This window comes from Scatophagus argus, chromosome 17 (assembly GCF_020382885.2).
Source record: "Scatophagus argus isolate fScaArg1 chromosome 17, fScaArg1.pri, whole genome shotgun sequence".
Lineage (NCBI taxonomy): Eukaryota > Metazoa > Chordata > Actinopteri > Scatophagidae > Scatophagus > Scatophagus argus.
Window position 1 is genome coordinate 16362560 of NC_058509.1, and position 27365 is coordinate 16389924.

A 27365-nucleotide genomic window follows, 5' to 3' on the forward strand; every position below is an offset into this window, starting at 1 on the left:
CAGCCATCATTTTGCAGCACTAGTGTTTATTTAAATGGATCTGGCCTGCTTAGGCTGTAAAGAGAGAGGGCATAAAACACTGAGAGCTAGTGAATTACCAGCAATAAAGCTGCGAGCTGAGCCTGTTGACGGAGCTAAGCCAAGGTGGGCCAAACTAGGCCATGCAGGACTACCAAATCCCCAAGCTTGCCTCTAACAACAGTCTGAATTCGTGCTAATTGTCTCTCCTTGTCATCCCTGTTTACTCAAGCCTCACCACTCTCCCTGCCATAATGGATTCAGAGGCCTGACAAGCCATGTTTGATTGATTTCTCTCCCTGACCACTCAGTGGAAGGACTCCTGGCTGCGTGCCAGCTGTACAGCGGGCCATCCCTGGTGTGTGTGTGTGTGCGTATGTGTGTGTGTGTGCTAGCACACATTCTGATGTATGTGTGCACAGATGGAGCCACTATAGCATAACCGCCACGCTATAACTCTACAGTAGGATACTGCGGTGTGCAGCTCTGTGCCCGGAGGGTGTCATTAACATTTAGAAACAGCCCCAGCATCAGTCACACTGCCTCTGCTTAGGTGTGTTTAACCTTTCTATATGGAGGGATACAGCAGCCAGAACAGAGGGGATGTGACAAAGAAATATACCTGCTAGAATGGAGAGAAGTATTAAAATGTAAAGTGAAGTTTAACAGAGGGCACAATGAAGGAACAGCATATTTCCATATTTATGTTTTGAGCGTGCATGATTATGAAAGTCAAAGCAAAGTCGCACAGATTTGATTTATGACCTGAAAGAGTGGACAAAAGTTGGAGGCAAGTACTAATCAAACTGAAACTTTTCTGTTCTGTTGAGTCTGACTCTGTGCTGTTTCGGGTTTTATGTGTGTCAGGACTGAGCAGTTCTCATGATGGATGTGGAGGCCTGTCATCTCCGGATCGCCTCAGTTAAGATGATAGATCCAAGCCCGCAGAGAGGTCGATTAAAGTTCACAGCTCTGGAGTTAAACTTGCATTGTGCTTCCCCTCGAGTCAGATATTCTGCTGAAGACGAACATGACGATTCAACTAATGCTTACTCGAGTCGTACTGAAGGATGGGCATGCATCCAGTTGGCACAGTGGACACAGATCGCTTAAATCACTGTTTCTGTTGAACATCTGCAAGATATGACTGTGTTTGAGTGTGTGTGTGTGTGTGTGTGTTTCAGAGAGAGAGAAAGCTATACTCATTATCACTGAATAACTAAGCAAATCCTGGACTGCCAATTATGGAGCGTGACTGTCAAAGTTGTTAACATGTCTTTGCACAGATGTTGTGGCAGATCACTTACATTGATATTGAGCAAATCCACATATTGCATTTGGCTTTCAGGTAACATTTAGCTTCATGTTAAATCTTTAAAAAGAGCAATATATATTTAGATCACATAAAGCACATTTTCATGGATCAGCATGTAATTTTGACACTGTTTGTATCATACATGCAAAACGCTGAAGGCATGTGTTGTTGGTAAAGACCTCAAAATGTTATACAGTTACAGTATATTGTGGCTCAGAGTGTGCCTCACAATTAAATAGCACGACAAACAGAACAACATATGCTGCATATGATCTAAACCCAGTAATCTAATGGTAAATTATGAAGCATGGTTAAATAAGAGGAGAGCATTAGCCATAGCTGTCAGCTTACGCTGATTGATAGGCCACACAAGCTGTGGCAGACAGGGTGAAGGATTGAGTGTGGGACTCTGTGAGCATGTGCGAACGCCTGAGTGTGTATGTAACTGAAAGTAGATGTGTATTACAGCTATTATCAGAGAGGTAAATCACTTTATGAGGTAAGCGCATGCAATGATCAATGGAATTCAGCACATACTGTTCGGTATGTTAAATATGGAAGACAGTATGTAGATAAAATTGCAACAGGGGCTAATCCTTCCATATGCCTACTGATATAAACTGATATGTGACTGCAGTAGAGAGTGATTACTGTGCTAAGTCTCTTGTTATGAATGGATTAATGCTGTACCTGTTCTAGAACAAACTTATTGCAAAACCAATTAAAAAAGACCCTTTTAAGGTGTAATAACTGTAATAAGACCCTCAAATGTGTAAAATGTATAGTCGACGTCTTCTCATCCATACTGCAGTTCTTGAAGTGATTCACTCCTTGTTCTTTGTTACAGCTCTGTATTAATTAGCAATTTAGGTAAAACAAAGGAACAGTCTAAACTTTGAAAATATGTTAATCTTCTTGCTTGCTGGAAGTTACACAAGAATCAATACCACTCTTATATCTGTATGGTTTACTGTATAAGACCAGGGGTCAGCACACTTAGGTCTTTGCTTGCAGCCTGTGGCCTGGTTTGCAATGCACCTAACCCCAGTTCCTCTTCCTATGGGTGGGAGGCCCATATGCTGGTGGTTCCACATAGTTCTTTTAGACTGTCCCCAGTCAAGCTTCCCTCCCGAGCGTGGCTTCAGAAGAGAGTCCTATTCTTTCTGTTCCAGGCTCCAGGCAAGGTACTGCAGTTCCTTCTTGGCTGATTCATACCGGATCTGTGAATTGCTCTTAGGATCAGCTTGCTTTGGGAGACCCTACCAGGAGATATTGTCCAACTCAGCTCACACAGGTACACACAAGCACATCCACCATGTTAAGATAGCGATTCTTTGATGGGCTAGCAGGAGACCCCAGGGCAGGCCCAGAACATGCTGGAGGGATTATACAACCAATAGCATCTGCCAGGAGAAGCTGGAAAACATTGCCAGTGAGAGGGACAACTGGACTATCTGGCTTAGCCTGAGCTAACAATTTCTTAGTAAACAGTCTGTTAATCTGCTCCTGTGCAGTGTCTACACCTGTTGTTCATCAGTCTCACAGTGATAAAAACAGGGAGTGAGCATTAGCAGCATGCTTTCTTTTGTCTTTTGGACAGCACCACGTTAGGGGTTATTCTCTGCTACCAGTCTTTCTGCTAAGCTAAGCTAACCCCCAGGTGGCTCTGGCTCTGTACCAAACAACACAAGAGTGGCATCAAAATTCTCATGTAACTCCAGGAAAGAAAGCAAAAAAGTAGTTTTTCCCAAAATATTCTATTTCTTCAAGGTTGAGAAAAGTATGAGTGAATCGATGTTATAATAAGAGCAAAAATGATGTGATTGAAATCATATGAGATGTAATGATCTCAATATTTGATATCATCCCTTTAGTTGGATAGAGTGTGCTTAATCAGACAGGCTGGGGTCCCTACTTTCCCCTTTTTTATTCAAGAGACATAATCCCTCTCAGACACGTTCAGTCATTCATTGATTCATTCATTTGATAGACGACCAGCAGCCGTGACACCCCTTTTCTCTCTTACTGTCTACAAAGTAGGACCCAGTCTGGTCCAGTTCCCACAGGGGCTGCAGGGGTAAAGGATGAGTGAAATCGAAGAGCAAGAACAAGGACACTTGTGCTGTTCTGCCTGGATATATATAAAAAAAGGAAGAGCAAACACCTGAAACCCGAGCTTGTCCAAATGGGACTGGAGAAGAAACACAGCAACATTTAGGTCTGACAAGAAGAGGAAGATGATGAAGGAGAAGGAGAGTTGGCAGATTGAGGTACTGGCCTCTGCAGTCTGTCGCTGTGAGTCTAATGGTTGCTTTACTGCCATTGCCAACACTATAAATCATGAGTTTGTGATGTGGTTCATAATCATGATGTGGTTAAAAATAATACTTTCTCCACAGTGTGAACAATCAAAATAAAAGATATTTTCCTTCAATAATGGCCTTCTTTTTTTTATTGATTCTGCTGTGCTGACATTTGAGATGACTGCAACAAACTTGAAGGTTTACTCAAGGCCACCTGAGGACCATAATTCTTTCACTTTAAATGGATATTTCCCCTGTGGATTGCTCGTCTTTTATGACTTAGTTTCAACTGCACAACAACAGCTCACAGCATGTTGCAGGTTTAAAAAAAACAATGAGTGCATTTTATCCACACACACCAAGAGGATACCGAGCACAGCAGTCAAAGCCCAGCCTGAGATTCATCATGATGTGCTCAAAGAAAAGAAGTATAAACACAATGAGATGCACACGGCAGTTTGAAGAGCCAAACCGAGACAGGCCGTCCCGAGGGGTTTGATTACAAATGCTGTGAGCTTTTTCACCATCACAAACAAACAAGAATCTGTTGAAAGAGGGAGTCTAACTCAAAGTAAAACAAGACACCAACTTTCATCTTCTGGAGCCTTCATCAGCATTTGATTGAGCAAAAAGGTAAATGCTTTGGTTCTGAGAACATTAATGCTACAAAAGTTCTCTGTTCTTAAATCTTTTTTTTTCTTGCTTTCACATAACAGATAAATTGTGCTAACTGAGGATGGTGAAAAACTTGAAACTTACTGCTTGTTTAAAAACGGTGTGAAAAGTGTAGCAGTCAAAATGTGACGTCTCTGAGGCTGCAGCTTATTTCTGTCACAGGATGCAGCCAAACACATGAAACACGTTACATTAAAATCCATATGTGCGACTAACAAGTGCAACCAAGCGAATCTCTGCAGAATTCAGAGGAATGTGATGGAGGTATGGGATCACAGCTATTCTCACACCCAAAGTGTGTGTGTGTGTGTGTGTGTGTCTGTGTGTTAAACCTTAGCACCAAGACAATTCTGATTATTTCTGGATATGGAGTAAATGTGAATAATTTGTTCTTTGATGAGCTTTCAGACATCTGCATTCACGTTTCTGAGAGATAGTAAAATGACATCATGTTTGCGCCACACACACACACACACACACACACACACACACACACACACACACACACACACATACACACAAACACGCTAAAGATAAATGTGCTGAGATTTTTCAGATACACTCGGGTCAAATGCTCTTGAGATAGTCGCTGTCTGCCTGAGCCTCACTGTTTTGAATTACTTGTATGGTAATTTTGGAGAAACTATACATTTAAAAGAGCCCATTTCTACGGCTTTGAAGAGATACGGGTGGTTTAGGTCAGAATAGCTCATGCACCCATTTTCTCCATCAGACACCCACCGAGTGAGCCATTCAAATCTATACAGCCTCTGCTGCTTCTCTATTCACTGCTCATTTAGCGATAGAAAGATGGGAGGAGATGACGGGAAAAGCGAGCCCTTAAACAGCCAAATGGTGTAGGTCGGACAAAATCACACACACACTGGAGTATATCCAAAAGGAGGTAGATCATTTGAAAGAATATTACAGCTGCAACTTAAAGCTGGAGCCGCGCCAGCAGCCAAAAGACTCGAATTTCTCTCCTAATCTGTTACTCACTCTCTTTCTCCCTCCTACCAACACATTTTTTTACTTTCCTTTCCAATCTCACTCACTCTCCCACCTCATCATCTAATCCAGCCTGAGGGTAGAGGACTGTGTGTGTGTGTGTGTTTGAAAGATGAGCCGGTCTTAGCCTCGCTCTAACCCCTGGCTCCGTACACACACACACACACGCGCGCGCTCATACGTGCGATCACACAAAACTACAAGTCTGTCAGCATACATGCACTTACTGTACACAGGCATCCACCTACACAGAACCCACCATCCTAACTCACACATGGACACAGGGATACACACATGCACACACACTGTTGGCAAGATGGGCTTAGGTGAGGGCATGCTTTGCCTGTGATTAGAAGGGCAGAGGTTGTGATCTAGGCGCCGAGGTGCGATGCTGCATGTATTATACATTGAACAATGAATCTTTGGAGAAAATGGTAATCCAAACACAGATGAAATATTCATGCCGCATGGCTGTGTGGTTCACCTCTTTTTGCTCTTTAACCAGATAAGATCCATGCGGGGTTAAAGCAGAGGTAAATGAGACAGAGAGAGGAGGGGAGAGGGTGCAGAGAGCAGAGGAAAAAGGAGAAGTAATGTAGTGAAGCATGAAATCATGGATGGCTTGTGTAATTTAGCTCTGGCATGGAGCTCACTGACTAGAATTTCATTCCCCTTAGGCCTGCTTTTAACACACACTTCTGCTCGCACACATACACACACGTGCACAGTACAATGCATGCATAAATAAAAAAAACAAATACATTGAAAATAATTAATGTGATATATTTCACTTATGTTCACAAGTCCTTTTCAATCTATTTATCTGTCCTTGGAAAACACTGCTCACACATTTCTTTACGCTCATCTTTACCTACTCCTCTTCTGTGCCACACTGATTATTGTTGTACACAACAAAGCATAAAGGAGCCTTTTTCCTCTCCTCTGCTCGTCAGAGTCTGACAGACGAATCTATTGTTGGCGTCTTTGTGTTTGCCATAGAGAGGGCTACCTGCCTATACTGTCATGGCCGCGATAGACAACTTCCTCTCCATCTGCTGTCCTTGTGAGCGAACTGGAGTGAAAAAACAAGACATGGGTGTTTAGAGTTTTACAGGACTCAGTGGATGTCTTGTAAAAGGGAGCACAAGCTGATCAAGCAGGAATTCAAGTTTCAAGGTAGATGAGTTCCACCAGAGAGAGACGGCTGGTAAACCTTCATATCAGGCAGGGTCAGGAGGGTACATGTGACTGTGTGTGTGTGTGTGTGTGTGTGTGTGCATGTGTATGTGAGCATTTTGAGAAGGAGATGGTGTCATGCAAGGGGTTTGGCTCACATCTATAACATTTAACATTTACGTGAACTGCAAAGATTTCGTGCTTTGGTGCCATGCTGATCCTGATAAGCATGACAGCGTGATAGCAATATATTACTGTACTGCTGTGGACACACACTCACACACACATAGAGAGAGAGATCTATAAGAAATATTTATTCACATGTGCTCACAAACAAACACACAAAGACAGTCATTGCGCACAGAGAGAGACACAATCACACACACAGCATCTATAAAACACCCTATTAGGCCTCATCCCATCATATCCGAGCCCACCTCATCACTGACCTCACACTATAAAACTTTAACACACCTAGGTGTGTGTGAACACACTCCACAGTGTCATTACAGCAGCTCTAATAGGGTTGCGCGTGTGTGTCGGCTCCTCTGGCTTTATTTGCTCTGTGTTTCCTCTGCAGATGGAGGCTTTACAAGCCCAGGAGCCTGTTATTGGCCTTCTGTCACTGTCCCAGTGAGCTGTGTTAAATCTATAACCAGCTGACAGCTGAGCAGATATTGGAGGACTCTCCATGAACAATAGCACAGCAAGAGAAACACTGTTGCTATCAGTGGGAGAGAAAAAAACAAGGCTTTACAAGCTACTCAGTGGACAATGCTGATGATGATTATTATCGTGGGCTGCTTTGCTGCTGTGCTGCACTGAAAGATACCAGGTGTGTGTGTGTGTTTCTGTACAAGTGTACAATCAGTCCTTCTGTTTGTTTGTCAAGAAAGCTACTACACTCTAACAACAATGTGATACTACTAATGTCACACTTACTTGCATACTTTTCACCCTCCACGTTAGCCTCTGCATCACAGTTAATGTATGCACGTAGCGGCCACCGATTCACTATGTTTCCTGCAACACACAATGAACACAGATGCATTAGTGGCTGGGGCCATGCACATTACACAGGATAATTACCTATGCATATTTCCTCATGTGCTCTCACTCTTCTCCCTGGCTAACAGTGGATTGGATTCTAGCGCCAGTTGCAGAACCATTAATAGAAATTAAGTGCCAGCGAGAGCTACTGGAGAGAGACCAGTGGAGCCAGAGTGGGGTTTATGTGAAAGATAAATACATTTCTACAGAAGAGTGCCTCCGTTTATTGGTTGGGAAATGCACTGTGATATGATAGAGGGGCAACAAATGAGTAAGGAATGGGACGATATGGCTCAGAGAGAAGAGAATGTTGTGGAATTAAAGGCCTGACTTGAATAGCAAATGTAGCAAATAAAGTTAGACTACAGCTTGAGTTTTACATTTGTTATAAGAGTGGTGAGTTCAGAAGCCTCAAAGATCCAGCACATGTATTTAGATGTGACAGCTGCACATTTACCATCAATGCTTTAATTTACCAACAAGCAACTGTAAAATAAACCAAGCAGTGGTGCCGTCCAGTCACTCGAGGTTGCTCTCTCTGTCCTGTGCATGCCGAGTTATTATCCATCATCCCTCGAGTTTTTCTCCCTCTTGGCTGGCTGGTGTCAGACAGATTACATACTCATCACACACACTCATGCAAGAGAACATGCGCGCGCACACGTTCACTTGAACTAATGAAAATTCAGCCTCATCCCGGGCTGTCTAATGGGCCTAATAACAGAGAGTCACAGGGGGCCTCGCGCGTGTCAGGGAGATTACAGGACACACATGGACTAGACAGACAGGTCCTTGGCAGTGACACACCCACTCCGACACATGCAAACACACAATTCTCATCCTCAACTAGAGCTTATTTCAAGACATGTAACCACCTCTCTGGCCACTAGGAGGCAAGGGTGAGCTTTGACAAACTACTGAAAAGCCACTGACACTCCTCATAACATGCTGAAATGTAGGATCTTCAATTACACACATGACTTATCCCATTGTCATGTTGTTCGACTGAGCAACAGATCATGTTATGCATACTTACTGTATATTAGCTCTTATTGTCAGCACATTGCTCTAATAAAGTTTCATTATTAAACTGCTCTGTGCATTTCTAATTATGCTCTTTCCCTGGAAAGAAGGCATGAGCTACCGAAGGAGCCTGCTGAGCTCAGACCCAGGAGCCCAAGGGGTCGGGGGGTCCTGGGTCAGAACCACTGCTGAAGTTAATATTTCTTGTTAGTAAGTAACAGAGCTCAGTAAGAGGTTTCCTGACCATGTTTTTATAATAATCCAATATTTTTTGTTGATATTTGTATATGATTTTCTTTATATTACAACTGCACAACACTCACATGTTACTGCATTTGAATGACAGTAACATGCATTTCAAATGCAGCCACACTGGTATAGTTATTTAAAGCTGTTCAACAGCAGAACAGCTCTGAGAAAAAAGAACCTGCATCTTTCTTTGATCCTTTGATACTTTCCAATAATATTTGGTATAGTTTGCTGAAGTATTTAGTGCAATTTCTGTGCAGAAGAGTGTTGGCGAGGATCTTCTGTGGTAGAAAGTTTTGGACAGGAGTCGAACAGCTTCTCTTCATCTCGAGTGTGAACTTAATACTAAAGTTCATCTGCAGTCTTTCAAAGACGAGCACCTACAAGTTCTGATTCACACGCAAAATATTGCTGAGATTCAAAATGACCACAAAGAAACACAAGGCATCTTCAAAGCGATTAAAAAAATCCTCACAGGTATAAAACCATTAAAAAAAAGGATACAAACAACCACTAAGAGATGCAAAATTACACAAACAAACAAACACAGAACACCTAAAAAGAACGAAAATAACCACAGAAAGATGAAAGATTATCAAAAAGAGACACAAAACGACTTAAGAGACAAAAAGGACTACAAAATTGACACAAAACTACTACCACTGCCACAACTGTAGGAGATTGGGAGTCTTCTACATGTTGCTCCATTGTCTCATAATCCATCCATGCTCAAAAGCAAAAGAAAAAGCCATTAAACACAAGTGAGCCCAGTGTCAAACATAGACGCAGCAACTCATTTGATCAAACACAAGGTCCAATGCACAGGGGAATGAATTACGATTGCCATTCCGGGGGCTTTGAGCTCCAAGGCTGATCCCATGTCAAGAGGAAGCCGGGGGAGACTTTCACGTGTCGGCTTAGACGGCGAGAGTAGAAAGAGGCTACCGGGTCTGCTTCTGAACTCTACCTGAACTCCAAATAACTTTCCCCGTGGTCATTTAAAGTCATCGAGGGAGGGAAGGAGGGTTGGTGGGCTGAAGAAGGGACAGACAACAGAGAGAATAGATGAGAAGAAGAGTGGCAAAGATGTGACAGGGTGAACAAATGTGCATCACTCTAAAGCGGACCGGGGTGCAGGAGAGAGGACGGGTAGAGGACGAGAAAGAAGGATAGAGACTGAGAGAACGATGCCCAGGGAGGAATAAACACGCAAGCCTTCCATGAATTGCTCCTCAGGCTCTCTTTCTTGCTCGGCTTGACTCTCTATAATTCAAGATTTTGGCGTAGAAGTGCAACTCAACAAGTCTCTCCTTCTGAAGCACAAGCCGTATATACTCTATTGATCCGTGGTGCCTACCACATATGGATTTTTCATGTGAGTGTACGAGCTCTACCTTGCACTGATATTATTATTAATACATGTTGATTCATTCAACTCAATATGAATAATTGAAGCCAAGTAAATGACTTCACCTGTGACTCGTTACTATCCTACTTAAGAGGAAATTGAAGCAACACAGAAATGGGGAAGTGATTGGGGAAGGGATTTGACCTTACCTGAAAACTGGCAGGTCGAATCCCTGGATCAGCAGGGAAAGTATATGCTATTGGAAGTAAATAAGTAATGTACATCTCTACATCTTTAAGAGCTATCCACAGAGATGTTTTTTAGTTAGAGGTCAATAGAGTAGAATTATAGAATTATCACAACCTGGGTCTTATTTTGAAAGTTTTTGATCATCATTCCTATCAATTATGGCAATATTGTGCTAACCAAAGTTATTGCATTTCAATATCCTCTTCAGAGATATTTGACATTTTTAAAATACCCTGCTTTGTGTCTGATATGATACAAAAATAAAATCAATAAACAGCAAAATATTTCTTCTCCCTCATTGGAAAATACACACTCTATGAATATGCTAATATTTTTCCTTTCAAAAGCTTAACAGCTGGACACAAGATGTCTTGTACTTCACTGAAAAGTCTCTTCTCACTGAAAAATGTATGTGTGCTTGAAGTTTCCACACTGCACTTGTGTAAGTTGCATGCTGAACCATGACTGGCTCCACACTAGTCGAGATGTCACAAAATCCTGCTCATCTGAACGTCAGATCTAAAGTTAGCACAGAGAAAGTTTCCTCCTTCAGCAGATGGGTGTGAAAATATTCATTTCTTCATTCTGCACGGTGAAGCTCAAGTATCCAAGCGAAGTAACAATAAACAAAGAATTTCTTTAAGTGGAGGGCAATTAACCCCAACTGCTGCACTGAGTGAACCGCTCAGCTGAAAGACAGCATGGTACTGAGTCTGGATAAATAACATAAAATGGAAAAAAGAGACAGATGAAGTTTGAAATCTTGATCACATTTTTTCCACATCTCAAAATAAATATTGCAAAAAAGCATCCTGGCTGTTGAGTCTGACTCCTATGTCTCAAGACAGACATTTCATATGAGCCTCCTTCCATCTCTTTTCTCCCTACAACACCCCAACCACCCACTCATCCACTTACAGCGCCACCCTACCCACACCGTGCCCCCCCATCCTGTTAGTAAGCTTGGACATGCTTCCCAGCCCACTGCCCACACATTTCTCAGCTCCTCTTCATTTTGGACACTCATACATTTATGGAGTGATTCGGTGCAGCTCGCCCTCCAGGGCATCCAGGATTACTGCACATACTGAGCTGTGGCGAACAAAGGGGGTTTGGGGTGTGGAGGGCGTGATGGTGGGAGGAAAAGGGAGGGGGCAGTCAGTCGAAAGAGGGGCGGAACGGGGGATCTTTAAGTGAGCAATGAAAAGACACAGAACCAGCAGTGGAGTGGTTTCCAAATAATGAAAGAAAAATGATAAGAGAGAAGAATCAAGATTGTTTTTTGCAGTGCAGGAACACTTCATTTGTCCCACAGAGTAGTGCATGTGTCTGTGGTTGTGTGTGTGTGTGTGTGTGTGTGTGTGTGTGTGTGTGTGTGTGGGTGAGCCTTGTTTGAGATGTCACCAGTAATTTAAGACCCTCTTTTGGTGCAACACCCACTTTTCGCTTGCGATAAAGCACTGTCTATATCACCTGTGAGCCTGTGGTCTTTCTGTATGTGTGTGTGTGTGTGTGTGTATGTGTGTGTGTGAGAGAGAGGGTTGGTGTGTGTTGTACTCTAATTAGCACCTAAACACACAGGAGAGTGCTGAAGGAAGACAGCAGATAAATCAGACAAGGCTATAAGATCGTAACACCCTAACAGAAGATATCAGCTGCAATGCAGCTTTAACACACTTGATAAAATTGACAAAACAGCAGGCAGCTATAAGCAGCTGGCTCCTTTCCCAATTCTGGATCACCGGATTGCAGGGACAGTTTTGTGTTTACATTGCGCCTTTTTTTTGTCCCAACTACGAAGATGCAATAAATAATGAGACATGCAGCAGGAAGGGTTTTTTTTCCACATTCATTTGCTAATACATGCCCACTGCATTTCTATATGTTTCCCTCCAATTACCAGCATTACTCAAAGTCAGAGCCTCTCCCAGCACATTTTTCATCTTTCACTTTCCTCACTCTCATCCATTAATTTGAATATCCCGACCCCAACCGAGCGGTTCTAGGCAAACACGAACGGCGATGGTGGCGGAAACGAGCGTGCTCCCTGATGTGTGTTGTTCCTCTCTTTTCTCTCTGGCTTTGTGTGTCTCCCTGCCTCTCTGCCGCCATGAGCACTGCAGGCGTGAAGGAGACAGATCCCAGCAGTACAGTATGGTCTGGCACTGGTGTGTCCCTGCCCCAGGGGAGTCTGGGAGAATGAGTCCCAGTGGAGGTTTGTTTAAATGCTAGAGGGAGTGTTTGCCCCAGACTAGCCTCTCTCGCACTAATGGATATGTCTGTGTTATTGATAGTAGGACTGCAGGAAAAAATGTGTATAAGCTTTTTTATGCATTCATTATGCAGTGGACATATAGGGTGACATCTCATTGCCCTTGTGGGTGAAATCTTTGTGTTGGAGTAAACAGTTGTGGCATTCTGCATTACAGCTGCTCTAAGTTAGATATTTATGAAAGAAATAATCCCATAAAGTCAGCCTTAATCAGAAAGCGGGTTTCTTCAGAGAAGAGTTTCAAATCCTCTCTAAGACTGACCAAATGTAACAGAATAAAACTGTTGTTTCAGGTACAGTAAGAAAATCTTCTTCCTAAACAGGGAACAAAGAGGATCCCAAGTTGTCAGAGCCTCAGTTCAACAACACATCAGCAACTGAAAGAAAGGACATCAAAAATGTTGTAATCAGATTTGCATTAACAATGAATGAAACTATTAGCTATAACGAAAAGGGTCGCTCGTACTTACACACTCGCAGGGCCTCACAACACACAGACACGGTAAGTGGGAGGCTGGTGAACAAACTGGTGCATTTAGCAGCTGAAGAGCCAGATATTTCCCTCAGAGGTTTGTGGAAACCAGAACAGAACTTAAAGGAAAATGAATACTGGTCCTAAACTCACCAGGTGGTCATAAACACAACTCCAGATGAATGCTGATGTTACTCTAAACTCTAAACTTTATCATGTCAATTTGTGTTTACAGCTTGACGAGGTCAAAAAAATGTTCATGCAGGTTAAGATTACAAATATATTAACACACATAAACCCGAAAACTACAGGTCTTGTGGTGCCACCACGCGTTAGGGGGAACTCCTGGGGTTTGGGCTATCAAACCAGCTGTGAAACTGTGCTGCATGTGGTGTATTGTTGTTATAAAATCAAAACTGGCTGCTTTCTGTTTAAGCAGAAAATATTTTTCTGGCATGAAAGGCCTAGATGCAGAAGAATGCAGCCAGTTTGCGAACTCACAGAACAATAAACTAACAAAACTGCATATCGGCAGTGTGTTTGCAGTTCAAGTTGAGAGCTGAAACTGAAAGTGTCCTTTAACTCATTGCACTTTAGTCACACATTTCTTCTTGTTCGTGTCGTCAGACTGTTTGTTTTCCCACAAGACAGCTGTAAATGCACACTTTTCACTATACTGTACCTGACATTTATGTTGAGCAGCCTTTATCTCTCTGAGTGTGTGTAGTGTAAACTGCTTTCATCTCTCTGGTTGCATGGTGAGAACAGGCAAGATAAAGAAAGCAGACAGAGTGAGAAAGAAAAAGAGAACATCCTGTAAGTGAGAGTTTACCAAAGAACAATGCTGTCTGCCTTCAGCTGAGGAGACATTATGTCATGTGTTACGCCTGCGAAGGCGAGAAACTGCTTTAGTCAATATCTTGCTGTGTGCATCTCTTGCGCTCCCTTTCTCTCTCTCTCTCTCTCTCACCGTGAGTGAAGAACCTGAGGACTTGTGGATAGTTGCGGGCTCTTCTCGGACACAATACATATTCACATGCGAACTTCCTTAGTGGCAGCTCCCAATCGCTGCTGGCAAGGTTAGCTCTGTTTATGAAACCATCAATTACACATATTTAATTTAGTAAGAGAAGAAACGCCGCCACACTGACTGAATCCAGACCGAGTGTCCCCCTGAGCACTGGGATAAATAGAGCAAGGGAAGGCGAGGAGGAGGAGGAGGAGAGAGAGAGAGACAGACTTCATTAATTCTGTCGTCCATCTAATTGGAGCCCTGTTGGACCCTACAGCTAAAATAAAGTCCGAAACGAGTTCTAATGAGAAAAAAAGATGTGAGGGGGAAAAAAGTTGGAGCTACTCATATCTAGAGAACAACCTTGGGCAAAATCAAGTCTTCATGTACAATACAGACCCTTGGGATGCCCTCAACTCCCCCGGCTGGACGCTGATTAAAATTGGACGGTATTCGTTCTAAATAATGAGACTGGAGATCCACCTGAACTTTCTAGTCTGACAAACTGATGTTGTGGAGCAGGAAATGTGAAGGGGTTTACATCAGAAACTCCCATCACACTGCAATTTGCATTAAAGGTTTCCAAGCAGAAAACAAAATGTGCACTTCAGCACAGGGATTTATGTTCATATATTTTTACATAGTCCTTCAGCAGGAAACTCAGAGGCGGCATCTGCATGGTTCTTCATGTGATACTATGACCTCCCACCGGAGGATAGGTAAGCAGAAGTAAGCCAAAAAAATGTATTTTGGGTAGTCACATTTCCCTGCATTGAGTATCGGAGCCCCACCCTTAAGTCTCAGTCATAACAAATGTGGCATCATAGGCGACTATGGTTATAATGGCATCAGTGCATCAAGCCTTTGTCTTTCATTACGGCCATGATCAAAACCAACAGCCAGCCCACAAATTAGAGGAAACTGAGCTGAACAAGGAAAACAAGCACAGCCAAATAAATAAGGGAACTGTGTGAAGGAGAGGAGAGGATACAAGAGCAGAGTAGGGTTGAAGTCTGCTGTAGAGCAGAGAACAATATGAAAGAGCAAAGTTAGAGAGCAGCCAAATAGGACTGAGTGGGGAAAAGTACAGGAAAGTGATAAGGAGTAACAGCAGTAGAGTAGAAGAGAGAAGAGTAGAGCTTGGCAAAGAGGAGTCATACAGAGAAGAGTAGAGCTGATTCTGAGGCCACAGAATAAAGTGGAAAAGTAGAACAGAATAAAACAGACCCCAGACGAGGAGAGCAGAGTGAATTACAGTACAATAGAAATTAGTGAGTACAGAAGAGAGCAGTAAGATAAAGAGGAGTTGAGAAGAGAAGAGGTGAGCACAGAAGACCAGAGTATAAATAAAGTAAAGTACAGAACAACACAATAGTGTACTTAGGGTAAAGCAGAGTAGAGTAAGTTCAGAGCTGGAAGAAGAATATAGTGTAGTTTAGAATAAAGGAGAGTAATGTAGATCACAGTATGATGAAGTACAGAGAAGTACACTATATAGACAAAAGTACTGGGACACCTGACCACTACACCAACAGGGACTTTAATGACACCTCATTCTCAATACACAGACAACTTCGCAGCTACAACAGCTTCCACTCTTTTGGGAAGGCTTTCAACAAGATGTTGGAGTGTTTCTGTGGGAATTTTGCCCATTCATGCAGTGAAGCATTTGTGAGGTCAGACACTGAAGGCCTGGCTCACAATATCTGTTCCAGTTCATCTCAAAGGTGTTGGATGGGGTTTTGGTCAGGGTTCTGTGTGGGCCAGTCAAGTTCTTCCACACCAAACTCATCCAGCCATGTCTTTATGGACTTTGCTTTGTGCACTGGGACACATGCTGGAATAGAAAAGGACCTTCACCAAACTGTTGCCACAAAGTTGGAAGCATAGCATTGTCCAAAATGTTTTGGTATGCTGATGCATTAAGATTTCCTTTTACTGGAAGCAAGGGGCCGAGCCCAACTCCTGAGAAACAGCCCCTTTAAGAGGTGTGTCTGGATACTTTAGTTTATATAATCCATGATGAATTAAAAAAGAGAGGAGCAAAAGTACTGCAACAACTTTAAGAGCAGTAGAATAGAGACGAGTAAAGTGCCTACAGAAGTAGAGAGAGTAGAGTAGAATAGAACGCAGTAGAGAAGAGTAAAGTACAGATGAGTGAGCAGTGCCCTCTACTCCTCTACTGTGCAGTAGAGGAGTAGAGTGAGCATGAGTATCCTCCATGGAAGTGCAGCTCAGCAGACGACAGCAGAAGACAAATTGTAGATGACACAAGAAGCAGGCTGTGTTTTCATCGTACAGCGTGTTAATGTGCTGCATGCATGCGACTGTACAAACTGTGCCTTGTACAGGATGTTCGCTTCATTTGTTTGTGTGATGTGACGGCAGGGTGGAGTGAGGTCTGGCTTCTGCTGACTGTCAGCATGTAACCGGCACACTGGGAACCATCCTCTGCGCCAAACCACCACATCTGAGCTCCCATAGTGAAAATGATTAGTCTAATAGAATTCATCATTGAGTGTCGCCTCATCTCCATCTCCAGCTCCATTCACAGAGACACACACAGACAGTGTCCTGTCCTATGCATCCCCTTCCCAGGAAAAGACACACTGTTCAGTGGCATTCCTACACCAATCCAATTAGGTTTGATTTCAATTCAATTACTGGCCTGTTAGGGGAGTAGAGTGGAGATCCATTGAATGAACTTTACTTGGAAATTCCATTACTACTGAGAAAGTCATTCAAGTCCATAATCTGGAAGGGAATAGGGTAGTAAAAGACAGTGAAGCTGATATTAACCCTCACTGTTTCCTTTGGAATGAAGTGAAGTAGTAACCGTCCACAGTCTGCTGTCTACCGCAGCTGCGCTTCTCGTCAAACAGGGAAAACAGAAAGACTCTGGTTCAGCAGCAAACTGCAGGGCCTCACACAGGAAGACATCTGCTACATGTGAGACCACAAACAGCAAACTGTCAACAACTACCTACCCCCACAACCTCCCTGCGTGTGTGTTTGGGTGTGCGTGCCCATGCAGTTGTGCATGTGTGTGCAGCCCTGTGACTGCAAGAACAACAGATAAGCATTAACACATCTCAGTGGCAACGTGCGCAACCATAAATTACCACCTCTTAAAGATAAGAAGCTGCTATCCCGTCAAGCACACTGCAAAAAATGTCCACTGCAAGGATTTGTTTTGGACGTGTTATTTCTCTGTTATTCCTATAAAAGTTTCCAGGAAATAACTTTAGAATTTGACACGAATTTTACTTGCAAAATTTCCAAAGTATGTTGAGTTGATGAAGTGATGACAAGTAAACCCAAATAAATATTTGTCTATTGTTCATTTAATTGTTTAAATTTCACATTTTTGCTTTTTTATTTTTTGCTGGAAATTAACAGTCTGATCAGTTAATTAGTGTCATACTATATTCTTTCTAAGGAACATTGAATATTATGAAATGTATGAATATTATAGACCTGTAGAAAAGCAAAGAGCAAAAAGTCTCTCAACGAGGGAAAATGTGTTTCCAGTGCAATTTCATTCTGTAAAGAAATGTAAGGACTTTTCAAAATAAAAGCGTTGAAACAAAGCAGAATCAGGTGGAACTATTGATATGTGTGGTGAAGAAATTCAAGATGAAAATCAAGATATAAGAGTAGAAAAAGTTATATTTTTTAAGGAAGGTAAGAAGTTCAGAGTCAACCCTTGACTAAATGACTTGTTTCAGTGGATATTTTTTGCAGCATGCAGTATGTTAATATACCTTGGAGTATTGGGGAAGTTCCCAGACAGGGGAGCAGACAGCTTCTGTCACGGATAAAACTGATGCAGATCTCAGACAATGGGCTGTTTATAGCACCACAGCTCTATCCAGAAGAGAAAGAATGACTTCAGTAACTTTTTAATATCACGGTTTTATAAAAAGAGCATATTGTTTGTGTGGCAAACAGCAGCTGTAAACCTGTCTTTATTCCGAATGTGGCTCTTTCTTCCTTTTCATCTCACACTCCACCACGGACACACAAACCCCCTTCTCTTATATTTGAGTTTATCCATTATCCATATCCATCAGCATCAATTACTCACCCAGTAACTGCTCCCTGTCCACGGCCACACACACAAACAAAAAGCTCAGATACACTTCACTGCCAGCAAATAGACTATCAGTGTGGTTTTTACTGGCGTGTCTGAGGGGCTGACACCTCTGCGCTCGGTCTATTGATTTTGTTGTCTTATCCTAATGAGCCTTGCATTATCCATCACTGCTCAGCTGGTAGCACTCAGGCAGCCTGGATGCCTGGAAGAACTGAATTAAAGAGGGACAGGCACTATCACCTTGCCACTAGGTATATATCACTGAGAGTTTCCTGAATGCCATTTTTGAAAGGCATCAACAGTAATAAAAAAAAGGGCTGCACATCTGTTTGAGCTGTGTGATGTGAGGCTTTGGAATAAGATAAGTGCATTTTGACATGATTTCAGGCCCCTTAGCTGATGACTTTTGACCCCGCAGGCTCTTGCCTTTAACACATGCTTTCTTTGTGTCATGAAAGTGCTTTCAGGTTGTGTTTGCGTGTGTGTGTGTGTGTGTGTGCAGGTATGAGTGTGTATGTTGTGTAAGTGTTGACTGTCATGATGATGGGGATGTCAAAAGGCAGCTAGCACCCATTACTTACTTACACCTTTTGGTATACTGACCGGAGATGAAACACTTCCACACCCTGTAGCTCCTACAGTCCGTCCATCCGTTCATCCACTCAGCCGTTATGGAGGTTGCCCCCACGCTTTATGTCACTTCTGTGTCTCCAAATGGTGTTTTGATGTTGCTTCTCCACCCTGTGTTGATGCATTTAGAAGGAGTCAGCGTCTATTATTGTCTGTCTTAATGTCAGTGTTTGAATGAAATAAACACCTCTGCATTGATTAACTTTGATCAGTCTCTGTGTGGAGCAGCAGGACTCTGTGAATGACTATGAAGCCCAGTACAAATAGATGCCAAAGGAAGAAGTCAAATGCCTACCAACACGGACAAGGGTGTTTGGAAATATGTTACTTTTGAGGTCAGTCTTCAAACATCATAGGGGAGCAGCCGTGGCCTAGAGGTTGGAGAAGCGGCTTGTGATCGGAGGGTCACAGGTTCGATTCCCCCACTGGACGGGCAGGAAAAATTTGGGTGTGGTGGAGTGATTAATGCGAAAAATGTCCCCACCCCTTCATTAGCTGGCTGATGTGCCCTTGAGCAAGGCACTTAACCCCCCAATATGCTCCCCTGATGCTGCCCACTGCTCCTGTGTGTGTTTCACTGCATGTAATTTGCCAGGTGTTGCATGTGTATGTTCAACTAAGGATGGGATAAATGCAGAAGAATTCAGTGTGTGTATGTAAAAATGTATATACTGTCAATAAAGCTGATTCTTCTTCTTCTTATTAATACATTTGCAAAAACCAGTATGTGAATGGTGCTAACAAACTCTACATTGGAAATTCCTCCAACTTGATGGAGCACCTCAAAGGCAGAGATTCAAAGAATTCCATGTAAGTGAGTTTCAGTTCATGTTAATGTTACATTAAGAATGTATCCAAAGTGTTACCCTTGTTATCTATTGTGGCAGCAGGCTGGGCGTTTTAGCAAGCTTCTCAGTCTACATGAGTGATGTCAAAACTCAAAATTTTATTTTTTTTATTGACAGTTTTAATCTATTCTGCCAATTTTTTAGCCATCTATTCTCAAACTGTCTAGATTTGTGCTTCTTGGTGAACTGAATATTCATATCAACAATGCTTCATTTAAGATTTTAACTGTATTTTATTTAAGTATGGCAAAAGTTTTCTGCTGCCTTTTATAACAGGCCTTTTGCCTTTTCTAATAGTGATGTTGTGTCAAGTGCCATCTTTTACTGAGCACTGCCTTTCAGTCCTGGATCAAGTTGCTCTGGTTAATTCCTCCACTTGAATGAAAACCAGTTTTCACTCTTTTTAACATAAACCTGCCACACAATAGCACATTAATGGAAATCCTCATTGTGTACAAGTTTTTTAACATAACATAACATAACAGAGCCACATACTTTTCCGGGATTGTGTCAAATAGTTGACAAAATTTCAAAGTCCTGTTTGATGAGTACAACTAATTTCTCTCCTTTGTTGGAAAGATAAATGAAATATGAACAAACACACACACACACACACATACACAATAGCTTGCCTGTATGGGCGAACAACACCACCCTGGAGTTTTTCTTCAATCCTGCTACAAAATCTCATTAGTAACATGAAAACCTCCTCTAGTCTCTTTGATATTGAGCTCACTTCCTTGTTAAAAAAATGTTCTTGCTTCCATTGGTCCATGTATGCTCTCTATAATCAGGAATCAGTTGGCATTTGTTCATATCGCAGCTTATTTCAAACAAGTCGTTGTTCACTTTTAAAAAGCAAAACAAAAAAAAAAACAAAAAAAACCCAAACCTTCTGGAGACCTTTTTTTGCTCAAGAACTCCAGGCCTATTTTTTAGTTTAGGTACCTTGAGGTCTTAGAAAAAGTGGTTACTTCACAGCTCACGGGTATCTTAGAAGAACAAAACATTTTTGACATGTTCAGTCTGATTTCGGTTAGTTGGTTAATTATTTTACATCCAGTTTCATATGTCTTCACACGCTCTGTGTCTTACATCATTAACACAGCACCTTACATCTTATCGTTCATACTTCATATTTGATCATAAATCCCAAGTACAATCTACATCCAGCTTTCTACATATTATGTCCTGCTATTTGTATTACAACCTTAGTTTGCTGTACTTCCTATATTCACATGCAATCAGCATACGTATGTAGGATGTAGGCAGTATTTGAGACCTTGAATTAAATGCAGATGCTTTGCTTGGCTATTGCCATCGTAAAACATGCTACCATGTTGTCTAAAAAAGAGGCAATCCTTGATGCAAGAATAATTGTGCGGAGAAAAAAGGACCAAAAATACCCTGTCTTCAGGGGGCACTTTGGTGAAAATTACTGGTCTAATCTTATTAAACTCTGAGTGTTGCTACTATTTACTGGTTTTAAAGAAGATAAGCTACTTATGGAGTAGTGGGGAATGAAGTGAAACTGTGTTTAGAGAATATCACTCAATGTCACTCACCATACACAAGAAAAACGCTCATCCTCATGCCAGCTCATCCCACACCAACACAAGCCAAACTTTATAGATTACAGTGTGTATTAAAAAAAACACACACACACACACACATACAGACTGTTCTGTCACATGACTTCAGTTTGCCACAAAAACAGTTTGTGACTTTCCCGTAACATTAGTGAGAGGGGTTTCATGCACCCTCAGGCTAACACATACAAATGCCAACACACACATGAAAGGAACACAAATCCACGCATGCACAAACACCACACACACACACACACACACACACACACAGGCACCAAAGAGCCCAGCAGTCTTTGGGAGCCATGCCCTGACCTCTGGTTCCCAGTCAAAGGGGTGCTGTTCACCAGTATACAACAGCACCACTGATCCCCCGTGTTCCTCTTGTAAATTTTGCTCTTTCTCCTCTGGGCTCAGAAGAGTCCTGTGTTGTTTTGTGAAAAGGAGGAGGAGGAAAAGGGAGGAATGGAGAGGCAAGAGAACAGAGGAGTGAAGCCACTGTCTGTGTGAGACTGCTAAATCACTGTGTCTGCATGAAGGCTGGGATTGTGCATGTGTTTCTTTGTGTGTATGCGTGTGTATGTGTGTCTGTGTGTGTGTGTGTGTGCATACGTTTGTGACGTGTGACCTCTACAGTACTTGCGTGCATAAAAAGAGCCGAGAACAAGGAACCTTTAGTATGGGATGAAAACATAGTCCAATGTTACAGGCCAAATAAGATTAACTGGTCTAATGGACACACTTATTTTCATTATTCTGCATCGCTGGTACAGCCTGGAGAGAATAGGCTTTCTGCTACTAACGGCCCTGCGGCAATAATGTTCTGATGAAGGAGTCTTCACTCCATCCTTTTCTAATTTCCAAGAATTCACTCATTCATCTTCCATTTTGCCATATTACAGTCTTAGCTCAACAGGATATTCCATCTGTCTGGATAATTTATTCATTTAAAGTATGCACAAAAGCTACTTATGTCAGTCGTGACTGTAGGGTTTGCTGTGATATTTCCATGAAATTTAATACAGTTTTTTCCTTATCACAGATGGAAATGTAGATCTGTGCAGTTCAGCTTAATGAGTATAAATAAATCAGTGATACTGAGGGAGGAGCCACTTTCGTACCCCTCCTTCCCCTCTTTAATCTAGCCCTCCTCATTAACACAGGAGTAAATATGTAAATGAGATGAGACAGCATGGAAATATACAAGCCTATTACACAATTAACATGACTGCTTGATTAAGTAATATAGAGACTTCATAACATCACCAATCACGCTTGTATATATGCTTGTACATTAAAACTCATTTACTGTGTGAGTAATTGTCTTTACTGTAACCTCAAACATCCACGTCCAGTTAGTTTTTCTCCAATTCAGAGATGTTTTACTCAGTACTCAGTGATCTATGGTTTAACCTTGAACCGAGCACAAAGCCCCAAACCCAGATGTCATGTATTCCACAGCCAGATGAGCTACATGATGCAAGCTCATAGAGATTAACAACATAACCATATAATGTTACATCTAATCCCATTCTCCTCCTGATTACCTAAGAGCCAGATAGCATCTAAATCTGCTCAATAATTGCAATGCAGATGATAATCAAACGAGATGGAGAGAGTGTGACAGTGAGGGGTATCACCAGTTTGACATGATTACAGCACTGGCCTCGAGGGACCCGTATCTTGATTTAGATTAAACCACACTCGTCAAACGGAAAGCACCCATCTTTAAAACGGCCGTATATCAGCCCCTGCATAAAAATCTGAGGTTCCATCAAGTCCATGAACAGTTCATGAGGGGGTTGATTAAATGAAGAAAGACGGAATGAGGGAAAAAGCAAAACACATTGTTGATCAGATAGAAAATGTGAAGTGACAGCAAATATTTTGTGGCAGCCTGCACCAGAAAAAATCTGGAACTGAAAAACTGCAACTGTAGAATTGCGTAAAAAAGTAGCACAAAGGGATAACATCAGCAGTCATGCATAGCTGTGTGTACAGGATTTCATAATAACCAAATGTAAATATGTGACTAGTATGAACTCAAAACGATTTACACATACATAGAGACAGATACTGGATCCAAAGCCTGTCAGTCCAACTAGAACTGCTCGCCTGGTGAATACACCAAAAAAGTTTTCGAGTTTACTTCCTGGTTATGGAGCCTGCTGAATACGTGCAGTAATGTACAGTAGAGTACTTCTCTTGCTCGGCCCATAGACTTTATATTGTCACGGTGTCACAAATTTTTAAATTGCTTTTCTTTTCAGTTTGAGGTGTCCTGTTAACAGTTTTACATGCGTTTCTTTTATAATGGTGCTCTACAGGAAAGATGCTTTTGGGCCTCAAGAAAACTTTTTGTTGCTATACTGTGAGTGGCTGCTAAACAAAATTGTCAGCAAGACTGAGCAGCTCCATTGTATCCAGGTCTAAAAGATACATTCACTTCCCTGGATTACAATGGTGATGGTGTTTAAGCACAATCACAGTATTACCAGAGTATTTTAGGCAAACTGGGATACTTTAGATGTAACTTAGTGGATAAAATTTGCTGCCAGAATTTGTAGATACAGTCTGGTGAATTGACCCAGTCTACTTTCCAGTTAATGACTGAGACTGATGGGGCAGTAAGTTTCACAGGGTCAACACACAGTAAAATAACTCCACTTCCTTAAGTAATTTCTCTCATTTATAGCAACTAGCAGCTGGCAGCTTAGCATAAAGAATGGCAGTAACCTTTGTCTGTTAAACGATAACACTTAACTTTCTTAGTTAATATAATTCCTATGAAAACAGTTGCAGTGAAGTGGAGGCAGAAATGTCATGGTCGGATACCTTAAAACTCAGGCGAATGAAAATAGCTCAATTAGCATGGCTTGATACCACCAAAGGAAGGCTGGGTTTATTTAATTTGGATGAACTGAACCTTGAATGTGGATTTTACTGTGCCCTAAACTGTGACATTGAGTTGTGGGGTTGAAGTTGAACATGTCAAACAAACCTACAGTAACAGGCCAGTGTTTGCCACCACCAGCTAGTAGTATCAAAAGCTGCAGCTTGCCATAATCACAGGCCGACAAGGAAACACTGAAGGAGAAGCAACACTGAGGGAGAAAACTGACAAAATAAAACAAAAACAAAACACCACAGAGAGTGCCATTTTCCTCAAGGGACAACTTCATGAAAGAAAGAGATGGATGATGATCACATGAAAATGTTCAATCACATGCAACACATTAGCAGCGTGTCCACAGAGAAGCAACTGTGGCCTATGCGAGAAATTCTTGCTATCTGAAAACAATGCTGCATATTGTGTGTACGAAAAACCAATTGCTCTGTCCAAATGGAAGAAACCGAGGTGCTAGATTACCCTGTGACAGAGTTTATGTGTATGTATCAGTATATGTAATGGTGGCATGAGACCACCTACACCAACAGTGGTGCTGCATCAGTACTCTTTCAATATCTGTCTTTCTCTCTTTTCTCTCCATCTTGCACTCTCAAGAAAAAGAACGTGTTTTAGAAGGTGTCAGGCAATCAATATAGTGATGAGGGCTGTTGTTTTGAGGCCTGATATACTACACGCACACCAACATAAGAGTAATGACTACTATCCACGGGTAGTGTAACAGTCATGAATTATACTTTATTGGCTGCACTTTGTCAGATATATGACTCTCCGGCCTCCTCATATGTATTCTGTGGCTGACAAGATTTGATACGTACATGAGCACAATCACAAAAAACACACACACATATGCACACACAGGTAAAAAACACTGATCACAGAACATTCTACAAACTCCCCAACCATGACCTGAGGCCCTCCACCAGTTCAGAGAAAAAATACAGATGAAAGCATTTAGAAATAACAGAACAAGACATTTTCAAATCAATACTTCTTTTCTGTTTCTATTCTGTTTTTTTTTCTCTCCATCTTGAATAGTGCTTGATGACCCACACCATTAGAGCAGACTTGGAGGCACGTCAGCGATGTGCTCAATACGCTGAACATGAACAATGCTGGGACTGATTGTAAGAGCCTGCATGCACCTGGGGGGGTTAATAAAGGGGATTGTTCTGTGTTGTATTTTCTCTTTACTCATTTATGTTCAGCCAGGTGGAGGTCAGACTTGGTGTCCCTGAAGCCATACGGTGGGGTGCATGTTTTCTACAGGACAAAACTCAGTGGCCTTGACCAAAGAGCGCAGAGAACAGACTGAACATGCACTCTCTGCTTCACTGACTAAATCAATCTTTAATACACCATGCTGGTGCCTTCTTAGAAACGCTAAGAAATACAGAAACCATGGACTACATGGCACATACATGTACAATGTGTGTGCATGTCCACGTGGGCTTGTGTGCGTTATAAAATAACACATACTCCACATAAATGTTAAAGGATAGTGCAGGTTCAAAGGTTGAAACGGGCTCATACCTGTCTACACACCAAAGAAGAATAAAGTTACTGCAGCCAGGTCAGCAGCATGAAAAATACACACACTCTCATTGTGATACACTCACACATGAACAAACACCTGGCTGCAGAGCCTGTAGATACTTTGCAGGTCTTCCGCGTGGCCGCAAGCTCCTCAGTCGCACAAAGTACCTCAGCTCCACACAGCTTGAATATCCGACCATTCCAAGAAGCCAGTTCATTCATTTTGCCTGCTTGGCTGAGAGAGTTGGCTAATGACATGACAGAGGAGCTCCATGCAAATAGCCAACATCTGTCACAGCGCTAGCTCCACTCCATATATTTATTTGCTGATCCTACTTAATATTTCTGCATATTACTGGCTGTTTGTTGGAGGCGGACAGTGATGCATGTTCCTGCATGATGCCGTACAAAAGAAAGCAATCTCCTGCAACCCTCACATCCACTCCTGCTGCTTCTTCTAAATGCATATTTTGTGCTGGCTTTGCAGCCTGCTGAAGGTCAGAGGAAAGTAAGTCCCCTTTATTGTGGAAATAGGAGAAACACATTTGGTGGAGTTAATGTGTGCTGCATTTATCACCGACACAATAAGGAAGGCTCGATAATATATCTCATGCAATGTAGAGGGAATATATTACATGTTGGTGTTGTGATGACTGAATCTGGGTGTTATCTGTGGGGGTTATTTAGGTTTATCTTGTATCACAGTGACATTCAGATTCTGAATATCCAAGGTGCCCGCTGACTTAGTTTAAACTCATTTCACCATGTAAATGCAAGTGTTTATATACCCACACTAAAACTTTAATAACTCAGATGCCTCTCTCTTATCTTTAAAATAGAAGCCGGTCAGATATCAAATCCTTTTGAGACAACCTATTTGGCATTTAGCTGTCAGTACCTCATCACCTTATTCTTCTCCCAACTTCTTTTTTTTCCCTGCATATGGGGGTGGGGTCAAACGTCGACATGGCTGTTTTCTTCCTGTCTCTGATCCAGTGTCAGCCTTCAGAAATGATCCCTCACCGACACAGGGCTGTCTCAGGTGCCCCCAGCGCTGACTGGCAGGCCTTGGAAGTGGAGAACTGCTTTAGCCCGACGTTCAGTCAGCCTGCTTGCTCGCTGACACATTCAGACAGATACATCACTGAGGGCCAATGACAGCTCGTTATTACTAGAGATGATAGAAGCTCACCACAGGGATTTGAATCAAAGCAGGAATGTTTGTGTGTGTGTGTGTGGGTGCATGTGTGCGTGCGTGCATGCGTGCATAGAGGTATTAGATGAGAGGTGAAGACACGGGGTACGAGGACTGCTGGAGGTTTTTAAACCTAAATATGAGGAAAAAGGTCCCTACTTTGAGCTAGGAGGAATTCAATAAGTAAAACACCCAACCAGCTCCAACCAACTCAAAGGCATCACTCCTTTTTTCTTAGAAATTAAATTCTTGACAATCCTGATCTTTTGAACTGGGATTAAGTTTCTGTTTCTGTTTGTTTGATGGTCATGACTACAAAAATACACAATATGAGAATCTAATCACTTGTTCTGTGACTCAATAGTTCATATCTAATAAAAGACAATTAAATTAACA

The 27365-nt window shown here is 42.1% G+C and overlaps 1 long non-coding RNA gene across 1 annotated transcript in view; it reads right to left on the minus strand.

Moving 5' to 3' along the window:
* Positions 1-4840: 4840 nt before the first annotated feature.
* The window catches only part of LOC124074774, an 82219-nt gene continuing 59694 nt past the window's right edge, over positions 4841-27365 (minus strand). The window contains exons 3-4 of the long non-coding RNA XR_006845915.1: positions 7438-7518; positions 4841-6391 (exon numbers count right to left, since the gene is read on the minus strand). This is a non-coding gene — a long non-coding RNA (uncharacterized LOC124074774). The remainder of the gene's footprint in view (positions 6392-7437; positions 7519-27365) is intronic.